Source organism: Numida meleagris, chromosome 5 (assembly GCF_002078875.1).
Source record: "Numida meleagris isolate 19003 breed g44 Domestic line chromosome 5, NumMel1.0, whole genome shotgun sequence".
In the NCBI taxonomy this organism is placed as follows: Eukaryota; Metazoa; Chordata; class Aves; order Galliformes; family Numididae; genus Numida; species Numida meleagris.
This window is the reverse complement of record NC_034413.1, coordinates 38,264,131-38,278,108: the sequence shown is the minus strand read 5'-3', so window position 1 is coordinate 38,278,108 and position 13,978 is coordinate 38,264,131. Positions and strand designations below refer to the sequence as shown.

General features: G+C 45.9%; 1 long non-coding RNA gene across 1 annotated transcript in view; it reads left to right on the top strand.

Moving 5' to 3' along the window:
* Positions 1–13,978, top strand: part of LOC110399648 — a 141,380-nt gene that overhangs the window by 76,020 nt on the left and 51,382 nt on the right. The window contains exon 11 of the long non-coding RNA XR_002439321.1: positions 4,240–4,317. This is a non-coding gene — a long non-coding RNA (uncharacterized LOC110399648). The remainder of the gene's footprint in view (positions 1–4,239; positions 4,318–13,978) is intronic.

Genomic DNA, 13,978 nt, shown 5'->3' with positions numbered 1-13,978 from the left:
AGAACAAAAAAGCATAAAAAAATCCCCATGTTACAAGCTATCCCAGCTGCAAGATGTGAGTCCTGGTGGTGCTGTTTTGCAGAAGAAAAAGGACTTTATTTTAGGGAAGCTCCAGCCGTGTTGCTGGCTGTTAAAGGCTGATGGCAGCTTCACAGTTGTAATCTGAAGCTGGGAAGCAGAGCGCACCTATCTCTGTGATTCCTACAAATACGAAGAGCATTTCTGCTGGTGAAACCCCCTGTGCACACCAGACGCAGTCCTGTAAGCACTGACACTGCAGCCTGTCCTCATCTGCCCATGGGCTAAAGCAGTTTGTAGCAGTTCTGCAGCACAGCAAGCCAGGAATCTACTATCTATATCACATAAAATGATGCGTATGTGTATTTATATATGTATGAAAACATTGTCAAACCACTGTATCATTCCTCCCCCTTCCTAGAAAGTGGCTGTGCTTCCAGGTAACTTAAGGGTGTATTTACTATCTTAGCATAAATGAGTAGAAGATGCTAATAACACAGGGTGGAAAGATAGGTGGGACTTGAGCAGACAAGTCTAAGTGAGAGCACCCCAGGTGGCTGAATCACAGGAGGACAGGTGGCTCTGATGGCCTCATCATGTGTGCCTGATCCCACTTATGAACATATGGTCTCAGCCTATAGGAAGGGAATATATAGGAGCAGAGAAGCAGCAGTTTTATTCTGGTGAGATCATACTGTGCTGTGAGTGTGAGGTGGGTGTAGAGCCATGAAGAAAAGTACATTAGAGGTGAGCCTGTGGTCCTGCAGCTCATTCCCAAGACCTCTGCCTCCTACTTCCAGGGGTAGACTAACCCTCTGTGATTCCATGGGGGAGCTGACCCTGTAAGAGAGGATCAGAGCCTCAGGAAATTTGTTGAGGACTCGTCTCTTTCTTTTTATAAGGGGTACAGGGCAAGGCAGCAGGAAAAAGGGGATGGAAAAAAAAAAAAAAAAAAGCAATGGGTGATGGGATGGGTTAGGCTGTTCCTTAGGTGGCCCCAGCACAGCCCAGGCTACACTGCCAAGGTTTGTGCTGAGAAATTCCTGTGGGGCAAGGAGGGGGATCCATCATAGCTCCTCTCTTACTGACACTGTGAGCTTGCCTCCTGTTAAGAGTACACAACTGCTAGTGTCTGGGAAGACTGAATTTCTGTGTTGTATGTATCGAGAGTCACCCTGTCTTACCTGTAAGGGAACTGTTGTCTTGTTTTCTTTCCAAAATGAGAGGGACAGAGTTAGGTGTGGAGGTAACTGGACCCTATGTAAGCAGAAATGTCTTGGATGTTTATACAGCGTGGGAGGAACGCTGAGAACAAGTAAGTGTGAATTACAGTAGATGTTTCAGTGCTTTTTTAGCTGCAGTTTCCTGGGACTTGCAAGGCTGTTTTCAGTCACTGATCATTTTGCTAGACTTTAATTGCTTGGGTTGATTTTTCTCTACAAACACAGCCATAGGCTGATATTCTAAAATTCCTTTTATCTTAGTCAGGTCTGTTCACCTGTGTTTGAAGACAGAGCATTGAGAATACAGCTTTGAGCTGTACACGCGAAAAAATTCTGGAAGCCTTTTTCTGAGCAGTTTGGTTGATGCTGTGGCATGCAGCATGTGGGTTTCTGCTTTGCTGTGCAAAGGTAGACTCAGCTTGATGTCAGGTTTGGGGAATAAAGTTTGTGCATGGTGGAGAGATCTGTTGACTTTAGCAAAGAGAAAGCCTCTCAAGAGTGAAAACCCTTGGAACGTGTGCCATCCCTCTGTATCAGTGTGGAATGACTGGCAGGTGCTGGGTTCACTTCCACCAAGCAGCTCCCTGGGTCAGGACTACAGCACTAGATCAGCATTTGAAATTGCTGCAGCTCTCTGCCCTGGGAGGCCCCTTTATTGCCCCAGGAGTTTGCATTTGTGCATCTTCCTTGTGTTTGCGTAGTTCAAATGCAGAATGGATGGGTGCAAGGAAAATTAGGCTTCAGTGCTGGTGTTTTGTGACCCTTGAGTGCATGATGTTGCAATACTAATAATGATGTTTACTGTGGCCCTGGGCTCGTGCACAGTTATGATGGGTTGGTTTTCAGCAAAGCTTCTCTGGTGCTGAAGCTCCTTTCTGAAATAGCTTGGCCTGGGAAAGGGTCAGTCACTCACAGCTTCAGAACAGCGTTTTTCTCTCAGAAGAGTTCTCTCATGCTGTATCAAATAGGAAAACAATTTGAAATATGCAGTGGGTTCTGAATTATAGATGTCCAAAGCCTGCAGAAACCAGTGAACCCTTCTCACTTACCATTTATAGTATCAGATCAGAATGGTTTCTGATTCCCCAGAGAAGGTCCAGAACACATCATGCTTAAATTTTAAAGACATCAGGAAAGTTTCCAGATCCTGTCGTCTTGCTTCTGTTCGTTATTGATTTGCTTGTTAATACTGAAGATGGATTGAAGCAAACTTTCTAATGCACTTGCACTATGGCTTGTAAGCACTTTGTGCCCTGAGGTGTGATGAGTGTGCTAATTACTGGGCTCCTGGTTGCTGTATCCTAGCAGGCTGCTTGTTGTGAATCAGTTTGGCCCGAGCAGTGGCAATGCCACTTATGCATCTGGAGAAGCTCCCAAAAGCAGGAATATGCTGTCTGAACTGGGCATTGAGACTGTAAAGGGTCTGCTGCTGAACAGGAGCAGGACTTTGCTTTGGGTAAGAAATGCTTCCCTATGTCCTAGGAGGGAGTGGGTTTTCTTTTGTCTGCAGCCCCTGTTTGCCTTCCCTCCTGGGTGTTAGGTCTTACGCTGGCAAGACAACTGGAGCTAGGTCTGCACACTCTGATTATTACCTATGATGAAGCTCTGAAGCTGGGAAATATGGAGTGCCGGTGTCATTTGGTATGAACAGAAAGTAAAAGCTGACCCGTTCATGAACAAATTAATCTTTGTGTTTGTCACTCTTTTGAATGCTGAATTCTGGCTCTGTGCCTGCAGTTTATTCATTCCTTTAGTCCCTATTCATCTTCCCTCCTCCCTTTTTAAAATTATTTTTCAGAGGCCTAAATGAGCAGCTTTGCAAAACACACAGTGTGTGTTCTGCATGTTTCTGCCCAGTCTAAGAATAAATTATAGCTGAAACTTGGGAATGCTACATCTGTCACCAGTTGTAAGGCAGCCTTGAAGAATTTTGCCTTGGCAAACCATAATTGCTGATAACTGCTCCTTTCAAGCAAATCTTGGCATGCAAGGGACTGCTAATGTGGCAGTGGGCTCAGCGCAGGCACACAGCTGCAGCAGCAGCAGGACGGCTTTGTGGGTGCTGCTCTGTGTTGCAATGGGGTGCCCTGGGAAGCTGGTTTTAAACGGTTGTTAAGTAACATGTCTGCAAACATGCTCTGTGGTGTTGAAGCCAACCCAGGGAAAAACTCTACTAAGTTCCTGCTCATCTTAAATAAGTCTTCTGCGTTTAAAAAGAAAAAATGCAAGGAGATTACCTTTTGAGCTGTGGTTGCTTTTATTGCCTGGCTCCCTTGCCTTTGGTGGTAAATACACTGCCTGCCAGCTTGGCTTGCGGGGCTGTTGTTGAATTACTGCCCCATCTTGCTGTTGCCTCATCGTGGGAGCACTTACTGCTTGGCAAGAGCTGGAGGTATTAAGTCATACAGCCTCTGGGTATGGTTAAGGTGTAGAGAGCGTGGCCTCACAGCCCCTGAGCTGCTGTAACCTGTGTGTACCCTGCAGGAAATAAGGTGACGCCCTCTTTCTGCTCCTTCAGTGGAGGAGTAACTACTTAGGGGGTGGTAGCTGGAAAGAGCGTTAAGGTAAGGTGGCATGTTTTGCTGAGCATCTTCTAGAGCAATCTCTTATTGTTTTAAGGCTTTGCTGAAGCACATTTATGTCACTGGGAACCTAACCACCCAGTTAACGGGCTTAGACAGTTCTGTCATGGCAACAACTGAGCATCATGTGCAAACCATTAGCTAGCTGGCATCTAGCTGTTAAGGCTTGCACTACCAAAACAGCAGTGATTACAGAGCACAGGGGGTCTCAGTGTGGTGCTTGAAGCGTATGTTCAATGCTCTATAGCTAATAGCACCAGTTGTAAAACCTGACTTACTGGAAGGGTCAGCAAGCAAGGCAGCTGAGCGCCTGTCTTGCAGTTGGCATGACTGTTTTTCTGCAGCCTGTTGCCCGGGGCTGACTCCGCATTTTGCTGGGGCTGGCACATTGTAGACTTCTCCCCTTTCTGTTCCAGGGTGCAACGGAGGTCCTGGGTCCCAGTGTGAGGCATGATACAAAGATGCAAGGCCCAGCAGAAGACAACTCAGGTTTGGTAAGTCATTGTTCTTGGTTTGTTAAGCAAGGAATGATCAAATGGTTATTTGCTGCTGGTGCAGCAGTGGCACTACCCTAGAACCTGGCTCCTTGTGCCAGGAGGTGTGATAATGAGCATGCATGTGAGAGCTGGGCATGTGGTCTCAGAAAAGGTGAGGGTTTTGCACTTTGGAAGTGTCTTCTACCATGCCCTGATGGGAGAGCTGCTAAGCAAAGCTTTCCTGTATGCTGACTCATTACAACCTGGAGCATGACAGAAAAGCTAATGCTGTGCTGCAAATCCACGTGGAGCAGTTGTCACAGGAGGGGAAGGGAGTGCTTACAGAGGGATCCTGAAATTAAGCATCACCCAGATGTTTTGACTGAATCTGAGCCACCTGATAGTGAGCTGTTAAAAAACGTATCAGGAGAGGGGCTATCGCAAATGTGTTAGCACACTGTGGGCCAGGCTGGGGTAGTACAGTACAAAAGCCACAGTGAAACACAAATAACACACCTTACTAGGTGCACACACCCTTTGCACCCATCTTGGGGGGGGGGGGGGGAGGGGGATTTTGATTTTCACGTATCTTTTTACAGCACAGCTCTGAAAACTTTAGGGCAGATTTGCTGCACAGCAAGCACCAAATGGGGTGAGGTTGGAGAGGGCGTGTTCCTTCAGCTGGCCTTGGCATCAGTGTTTCTGTGTGGTGAAGCTAGAGCTTGAAGAAGTTGTTTGCTTGAGGATGGAGATTAACATGGTTGGGATATTTATTTTCACCTGGCTTTGAGATTTTCATTTTCACATCTGCTGCTGGAGATAAGCGTTGGGGGAGGAAGCCTTCAGCCTGACTGGGTACCATCTCTTATGATGAGTAGCATTAGGATTGTTTCCATTTTGAGTGCCTGTTGGGAGATGGGCTCAAATGTCTGATTTGTCACATTGAGATGCTTTGTGTTTCCTGAAGTCACTTTCTTCTGATGGGGTTCTCTGGTGGAAAAATATGGAAACCGAGGTGATCTCAAATCAGTAGTGATTTTTCTTGAAAGATTTTGCTTACGTGCGCTGAAATGTATGGTGGGATCCAGCACGGTTTGCTGGGTGTGTGCATGGTTAGCTGAGACTGCTGCCCCTTGGTACAGGGCTGATCACAAATGTACAGTAAGAGGCAGGACCTACCCTGAGACAACCACAGGCTGCGCAGACAGCAGATGTAAGGGAGGAGGCAGCTACTCCAGATCATCTCCTTGCGTTGCTCTGTCTACTGGGCCATACAGCCTGGTGGGCTTGTAATTGGTTCTTTACAATACTAGAAGGTTTAAAGGTAGTATTGCCCTGTACATCGCTAGCTAAGTTAGAGTGTTACTCTTCTCTCTCAGATTTGATCATCATTCTGCCTACAATGCTTTGTGATTATGGGCTACTAACTCGCTTTTACCCTGTGAAAGCTGAAGAAAGTGCAGGTCTTAACCAGTGCACAATTGCGTCTGCTGGATTTCTTACAGTGTCTCTGAGCTCCTTTGGAGGTAAGGTATACACAGTTTGTACCACGCCCTTGCAAAGTAAGAAAGCAAAATTGACATTGGGGGTTATTTTTGTGAGCCCTGCTAATGAACTGATTATTGCCTTTGTAGTAGCTAGAATAGCAATGCAGGAGAAAACTCTGCGCTTAAAAAGGTGGAGACAAAAATGCCCTGAAGACAATGTTTTTAATAGAAGAGGCTGAATATAAGGTGAAATTTTGCAATAATTCTCTAACAACTTGTTCTAGACATGTAAATGCTGTATGGGTAGCCTGTGTTAACCTCTTAAGGGGTATTCATTATAGACTAGGAAGGCTCAAGAGGAGACGAGAAATAGTTGATAGGATTGTACTTAATAAGGAATTGTCACACCCATTCTACTGAAAGCAGTACAGATTCATAAAGGGTTTACTTTACTTGATTTCCTTAATAAGAGGTCTGAGGTTATGGCAATCTGGTATCTTTGCTCTTCCCAGCAAGATCTCCCCCATTTCCTTAGTACTGGGACACAACAACCATTTTGCCTGGAGAATGTGGAAGAGCACAGAGGAGAAGGGGAGTGCTTCACCTTTCCGGCCAGAGATGCTGCTACCTGATAGGAGTCAGTGCTGTCAGATAATACCTTGGCTAGCAAGCTCAGGAAAAGTCAGATTTTGGTATGACTAGCAGAATGTTCAGTAGCAAAAAGTGGCAGCACTTCAGGAGATTTTGGAGGGGCAGCCTTCGTAGTTAAGGCTACAGAACAACTTTGTGAAGGAAGGCAGTTCCTTTGTAAGGAAGAAAATTTCCCTGCAGGAGCTTTCTCTGCAGCACTTCTTTTACTTAGCTCTCGAGGAGCTGGTGTGTGCTGGCTCCACCAGTGTTTGTTTTGTGTCACAGAGGTGCTCTGTGGGCCTGGCATTTCAAAGCATTGCACTGTTGCCTTTGCAGCGCGCAATAGATTTGCCTGGAGGAGAACATTGCACAGGCATATGCTGAAGTGTGACTCCAAGACGCTGCATCTAATATTGTCAAAGACCCCTGCAAAATATAATGAGAAAGGAGAATGCATCTAGCCTGTTCCCCTGATAACCACATACTCTTAGACAAGCAGTAGCTCTTAGGCAGGTTACCACAAGCTGATGGAATTAAATAGGTAGTTTGAAAGTCCTGGTGTAACTATTGATTTTTTTTTTTCTGTTGAGACAGTCCTGGTTTAGGCAGGCAAACAAGGGAAGTGAGAGCATTCGTGAGCTCTCGTGACAATGAGCGGAACAGCTAGGGAGTCCACGTGCGTGTGGCTGGTACCTCTCAGATCTTGGAACTCAGTCCTGTTGCCTCTGCTGTGTTTAGAGAAGGGACTTCCACAAGCCAGGCAGAGGAAAAGATGTTCTTGGTGCTTGAGCTCCCAGAATGCCTTTAGTGTATGTGATTACCAAGAAACAAAGGTGGTTAGCGGTATCTCCCATTGTCATAGGCATTATTGAAGAAGTCATCTGCTTAATGGGGGACAAGAAAGTGAAACTGTTTCATCTTTGTGGTCGACTGGGTCATTTTTACGTATATAAATCTGCAAATGTGTTGTAGGTGGTAAAATTTATGAGCACTACAATCATTTTTATCAAGTGTGCCCTTTAAAATCAGGGGGTTTTTATGAGTGTTATGTGCATATGTTCGTTATTGTTAAATTTCTGCTCAGCCTTTGCCTTACTGGGGATGGGGGAAAAAAAGAGAAAATAAGGCCTAAAGAGAATGGAAAGTGAAGCTTCAGTTCATTGAAAGTTTCAGGCCCACAGATTGGTGGACTTGGGCCTGATGTTTAAGGTTATATAATCCAGCTGGGAGGAATTTGGAGGAGGACATTGCTATTAAATTCTAAATGCCTAAATATAATGTTTTTAAAATAAAACGTGTATCAAATACATCACAGCTTGCTACAGCTAGATGAGAATCTAATGTCCTTGCCAGAATCTAACTCAGTAATGAAATAAGACACAGTGATGTTGAGATGCACTGGACTGATGTTTAGAAGAAGGAAGTTGTAACTGGAGCCTTCATTCTGCATCTTGGTGCTCATGCAGGGACCATGTGGGATGGGATTCTCACAGATCTGTAGATGGGACACAAAACTTACAGTAGTGCAGGGGGAGGATATCCGTGCTCAGTTGCAGGCTTTGGATCGTTCTTCATTGCCATCAGTGCTTGGTATGTTCTCATGCCTGTATTTTCCTTTCACTGCGTGCTTCCTTTTTCTATCATAAAGTCCTTTTTTTTTTCCCCTCTTTTTTTTTAAAAAAAAAAAAAGAAAAAAGCTGCTGTTAGGATTATGTCCTATTACTTAAAGTGCTTGTTCTGCTATATGTACACATAAATTTAATTATAATGGCCATATGAAAGATGCATGAAGATTCAGTTTTGGGAAGTATGCCAAATATATCTTCTGAATGTGTAGCTGTTTGATGTAGGCTTGTGCATAGTAATTGAATTCCTGATCAAGTACTGTATCAATGAAGTAATCTTGGTAAATTCCGTGTACTTAAGTAACTATAGCCTCGAGGCTGTGGTAACTGGAGTAACCTTGTTATTGATTTTTGTTGTTGTTGATTATGCACATTTTATACCTCCTACATAGGAGCATCCTTTTCTGTCTTCCTGTTAAACACAGCTGTTCCTGTGTCCTTCAGAAGTAAGGTTTTTCTTCCAGGCATTGTAAAGGACTTTTCTGTCACTGCTCATACTAGGGGACTTCTCAGATGTCCTTCTCATAGCCTGGCTGCCGCTCAGCCACAGGGAATCCTGCTGCAGTGCTGCTGTGGTTTAATGCTCTCTGATTCCCCCTCTCTCTCTCCTGTGGCCCTTGTGGGATAGAAAAAGTAGGGCATTCTCTAGTTCTTCTCACTGCTTTCCACGCAGAAAGTCCTTGCTCTAATTCTGTGGTGTTTTTGTAAGAAAGTCAATTTACATCTTCTCCATTGTTTCTTCTATCTGTCCTTATCTGCCCTTATGTCGTAAGGGAGACTTAAGGTTGCTCTCAGGACTGAGCAACTTCATGAAAATGAATCACATATCATATGCAGTGGATGGATTTGAGTAGAAGTTGCTTGGTGGGCCTTCGTTATGGAACCAGTCTGAATCCGAAAGTGAGATCTGAGCGTGCACTTGGCACTTCAAGAAAAGTAAAGCTGTTCACTTCACCCTTGTCAATACTAGATGTGACATAATATAAGTGGCAATAATATAAATGACCAAGGTCATTCCAACTCATTCTTTTAATGTAGACATTGCATGTGACCTCTTATGATATGGTATCAGCAAGAAAAGCAGTCTCAAAAGTAGACTCAGAGCTTCTGTCACGAGATGCATGATTTATGAAACGTGCTTTAACGGTTTCTTTTGGTATTTTAGAGACTGGAAATTTTAAAGAAAGCTTCCCCTGATATCCAACCTAAATCTTCCCCCCTTCAACTTAAAATCATTTCCCCTTGTCCTGCCATTATCTACCCTAGGGAAGTTGACTCCCCTCCTGTTTGTAGGCTCCCTTTAGGTACTGGAAAGCTGCAGTGAGGTCACCCTGCAGCCTGCTCTTCTCCAGGCTGAACAAGCCCAGCTACCTCAGCCTGTCTTTGTAGGGGAGGTGCTCCACCCCTCTGATCATTTTTGTGGCCCTCCTCTGGACCCTCTCCAACAGCTCCCTCTCTTTCTTCTACTGGAGGTCCCAGACCCGGATGCAGTACTCCAGCTGGGGCCTCACAATGGCTGAGTAGGGAGGGACAATCACCTCCCTCTCCCTGCTGGCCACCCCTCTTCTGATGGAGCCCAGGATACCATTTGCTTTCCGAGCTGCAAGAGCGCACTGCTGGCTCATGTCCAGCTTCTCATCCACCAGGACCCCCAGGTTATAGAATCATAGAATCATAGAATGGCTTGGGTTGAAAAGGACCTCAAAGATCATCTAGTCTCAACCCCCCTGCTGAGTGCAGGGTCGCCAACCACTAGACCAGGCTGCCCAGAGCCACGTCCAGTCTGGCCTTGAATGCCTCCAGGGACAGGGCATCCACAACCTCCCTGGGCAACCTGTTTCAGTGTGTCACCACCCTCTGTGTGAAAAACTTCCTCCTAATATCTAACCTAAATCTCCCCTGGCTCAGCTTAAAACCATTCCCCCTTGTCCTATCACTATCCACCCTCACAAACAATCGATCCCCCTCCTGTTTATACGCTCCCTTCAAGTATTGGAAGGCCACAATGAGGTCTCCCTGGAGCCTTCTCTTCTCCAAACTAAACAAGCCCAGTTCCCTCAACCTTTCCTCATAGGAGAGGTGCTCCAACCCTCTGATCATCTTGGTTGCCCTCCTCTGCACTCGTTCCAAGAGCTCCACGTCCTTCTTGTGCTGGGGGCCCCAGGCCTGGACGCAGTACTCCAGATGGGGCCTCACAGGAGCCGAGTAGAGGGGGACCACCACCTCCCTCTCCCTGCTGACCACTCCTCTTTTAATGCAGCCCAGAACATAGTTGGCTGTCCAGGCTGCCAGTGCACACTGCTGGCTCATGTCCAGCTTCTCGTCCACCAGGACCCCCAAGTCCCTCTCCGCAGGGCTGCTTTCAAGTACTTCTTCCCCCAGGTTGTATAAATACCTGGGATTGCCCTGGCCCAAGTGCAGCACCCTGCACTTGGCCTTGTTGAACCTCATTAGGTTCTCGTGGGCCCACTTGTCCAGCCTGTCCAGGTCCCTCTGGATGGCTTCCCTTCCTTCCAATGTATCGACTGCACTGCTCAGCTTGGTGTCATCTGCAAACTTGCTGAGGGTACACTCGATTCCATCGTCTATGTCATTGATAAAGACATTGAAGAGCCCTTCTCTGCAGGGCTACTCTTCAGGATTGCTCCTCCCAGACTGTGCATATGCCTGGGATTCCTCTGGCCCAAGTGCAAAACCTTGCACTTTGCTGTGTTGAACCTCATTACATTCACCGAGGCCCACCTTTTGAGTCTGAGGTCCCTCTGAATGGCATCCCTTCCTTCCACTGTGCCAACCGCACCACTCAGCCTGGTGTCATCAGTAAACTTGCTGGAGGTACACGCAATTCCATTATCTATGTCACTGATAAAGATGGTAAAGAGCACCAGTCTCAAAGCAGACCCCTGGGGGACACCGCTTGTTACCAGCTTCCACCTGGACACAGAACCATTGATCACAACCCTTTGACTGCAGCCTTTCAACCAATTCCTTATCCACCGAGTGGTCCACCTGTCAAATCCACATCTCTCCAATTGGGAGATAAGGATGTGGTGGGGGACCATGTCAAAGGCCTTGCACAAGTCCAGGTAAATGGCATAGGTCACCTTGCCTTTGTCCACCAATGCCATCACTCCATCATAGAAGGCCCCCAGGTTGATTAGGCATGACCTTCCCCTGGAGAAGCTGCGCTGGCTATCTTGTATCACGCATGTGATCTAGCATGTCATCCAGGAGGATCTGTTCCCGGGCACAGAGGTGAGACTCACATGCCTGTATTCAGGAGGTATTCCAGTGAAACTGAACCTCTGCAAGGGTAGATAATGGCAGGATAAGGGGAAATGATTTTAAGTTGAAGGAGGGAAGATGTAGGCTGGATATCAGGGGGAAACTCTTTACCAAGAGAGTGGTGAGGTACCAGAACATGCTGCCCAGAGAGGTTGTGAATGCCCCATCCCTGGAGGTTTTCAAGGCCAGATTGGGTAGGGCCCTGAGCAGGCTGGTCTACTATTAGATATGGAGGTTGGCAGCCTTGCCTGCAGCAGGGGGGTTGGAGCTTGATGATCCTTGAGGTCCCTTCTAACCTGAGCCATTTTATGAGTCTGTGATCATGCTCAAGAGGTAAAGCATGAGGACGTGGCTGTGCTTAGCTGGAGAAACAGTGCTAGGGGACATATTAAAGGGCTGGCTCAAATGCAGCCAGTGCACAGGGAATTGAGTGATTGCTCTTACAGGTTTCATGAACTAAAGCTTGCTTATGGATGAAAGCTGTGTGATCACTGAATTAAATCCCTTGGTGACTAGTCTTCTGGCAAGAGCTGAGTAGGTCTTGGACTGCGCAACCTGGCTCAAGAGGGAGGAAGAATGGGGGGCGGGGGGGGGGGGGTGTAATGAGACTTCTAAGCATCACAGCCCTATCCATGGAGAATCTCACTTCCTTTTGTATATTGTCATTATGTCTTTTTGAGCAGCTGCATCTTTCAAAACTGGAAGATCAACTTTTTTCTCTGGGATCTTGTCATTTTGAGTTTTGATATTATTTTTTTTTCATTTAAGGAAGAAAAGAAAAAAATCAAAATAAGTAATTTTCTGGCATTAGTATGCTTCCACTAACTGCTTCTGTCCACGTTTTTAAGAACTCTAATGCAAATCCCCTGCTAGAAGGAAGAATTCATTGTTCCCCACTGTTTGTTCTTTGATCCATATTAGGGTTGATGTGTGAAACAAAGGAAGAAGGAATGCTTGATTTTTCTTAAACTGGGGTGACCCTACAAGAGAGACAGTAGAAACTAGGTCTTCGCTAATAAACTGAACAAAAATGATGTAAATACTTCTGAACATCAATTTCTAGATCGTGATCAAGCAAACTGAACACTGTAACTGTTTGTTCTTTGATGTTTGAGGTGGGAAAAGCTGACGTTTGACATCATGTTCAAAAAATTACATCCTATTTCTTGTTCCTGATAGCAGGTGGTGCAGAAACTTGACCTTCAAACTGTCTTTTCACCTCTGTTTTTTCCCGAAAATCAGTTTTTGTGGCGTTCTGCCTTGATGTGATCAAACTGCAGTTTCATTCACCCTTTTTTTTTTGTTTCCTATGAAATAGAGCAACACAAGGATGGGAGAAAACAGCTGTCTGAGGCTGTAGTGTAGAATTTATCATATCACATATATCACATCATGAGGATGTCTCATCTTCCTGAACATGGGTGAAGGTTTGAACTTCTCGAGTGTCATTCAGCACCCACCCTCACCCTGCTTCCAAAAACCCATAGCAAGTCTATTTTCTCTAGTACTTCAATCTCCCAAACACATGACACAAATTTCTTGTGTGAGTGCTGCCCAGCCCTCCTCCATCCCCAGCATTGCTAGCTGCTGTGAGGATGCCTGGCCTCAGTGGAGTGCATTGGCTTGCAGCAGCTGAGGGCACGATCCAGTTCTCTGCTCTTTCTCTCTGCTGTATTGATTGAGAGTGGCAAAGGTTATGGTTTGGGGACTGTTACCTAAACACTAAGCAGAGGGCAATAACAGAGATGCATTTATGGTCATTTTTATGCAGTGCTATGGCTGATCAAAATTTCTGAAGTCTGTACAATGCTTTTCACCCAGAGTAATTGATGTACAGATTCTGCCAGACCTTTCAAATCAGCAGCGCCTCGGGCTTAGTGGTGCTGTCTCTTCCCTTTACCACTAGCTTTTCTCTGTCTCATGCAGTTCAATACTTGCATCTCCCCTGTTTCTGCTGTGCAATTTGGCTCCAATTGCGCTAAAGCTCAGAGGCCAATCCTTTATGAAAATCAGCTAGTAGCAGCAGTAGGCACCATTAGCTAAAGAGCAGCTTTCTGCTACCGGAAGACATCCCTGTGTGACCCTCTCTTGGAAGGGGATGGTTGTGCAGCTTCCTCTGAGTCTCTGCTGGCCATTATTGAAAGGAGACTATGCCTGATATGTGCCCTCTTCATTGCACCTGTCCTGTTGTTTAGGAGAGAGATGGTTCCCTCTGCAGGTGGGCAATATTGCTCATGCAACATGGGAGTAAAATTTCTTGATGTTAATCAGATTTTGAGTCCTTTTCAAGTAATGGGATGTAATTTTAATAGCAGCCAATTATCTGTTTTTAAAGATGCCTCTCAAAAACCAAGCCTTCTCAAAAGGCTTTTAAGATCTCTAAGCTTATAACAGACTGCATTCTTTTATTTTTAGTAAAATGAAAGCAGTATTTCCTATTGCCTCCCACCCAGAGAAGATGAAGAAGAGATGCCCAAGAAGATGAACTCTCTCTTTCAAGAGCATGGTGAAGGAATGAGCAGAGCTGGACCGGCTGGGGCACCCTGAGCACTGGCCTGTGGCAGCTGACCTGTGTCCTCTGTTGGCCTGGCCAAGGGCCAGGGGAGATGGGCTGATGGTAGCCTCTCCCAGACCATGATGTTCTTGGTGGTT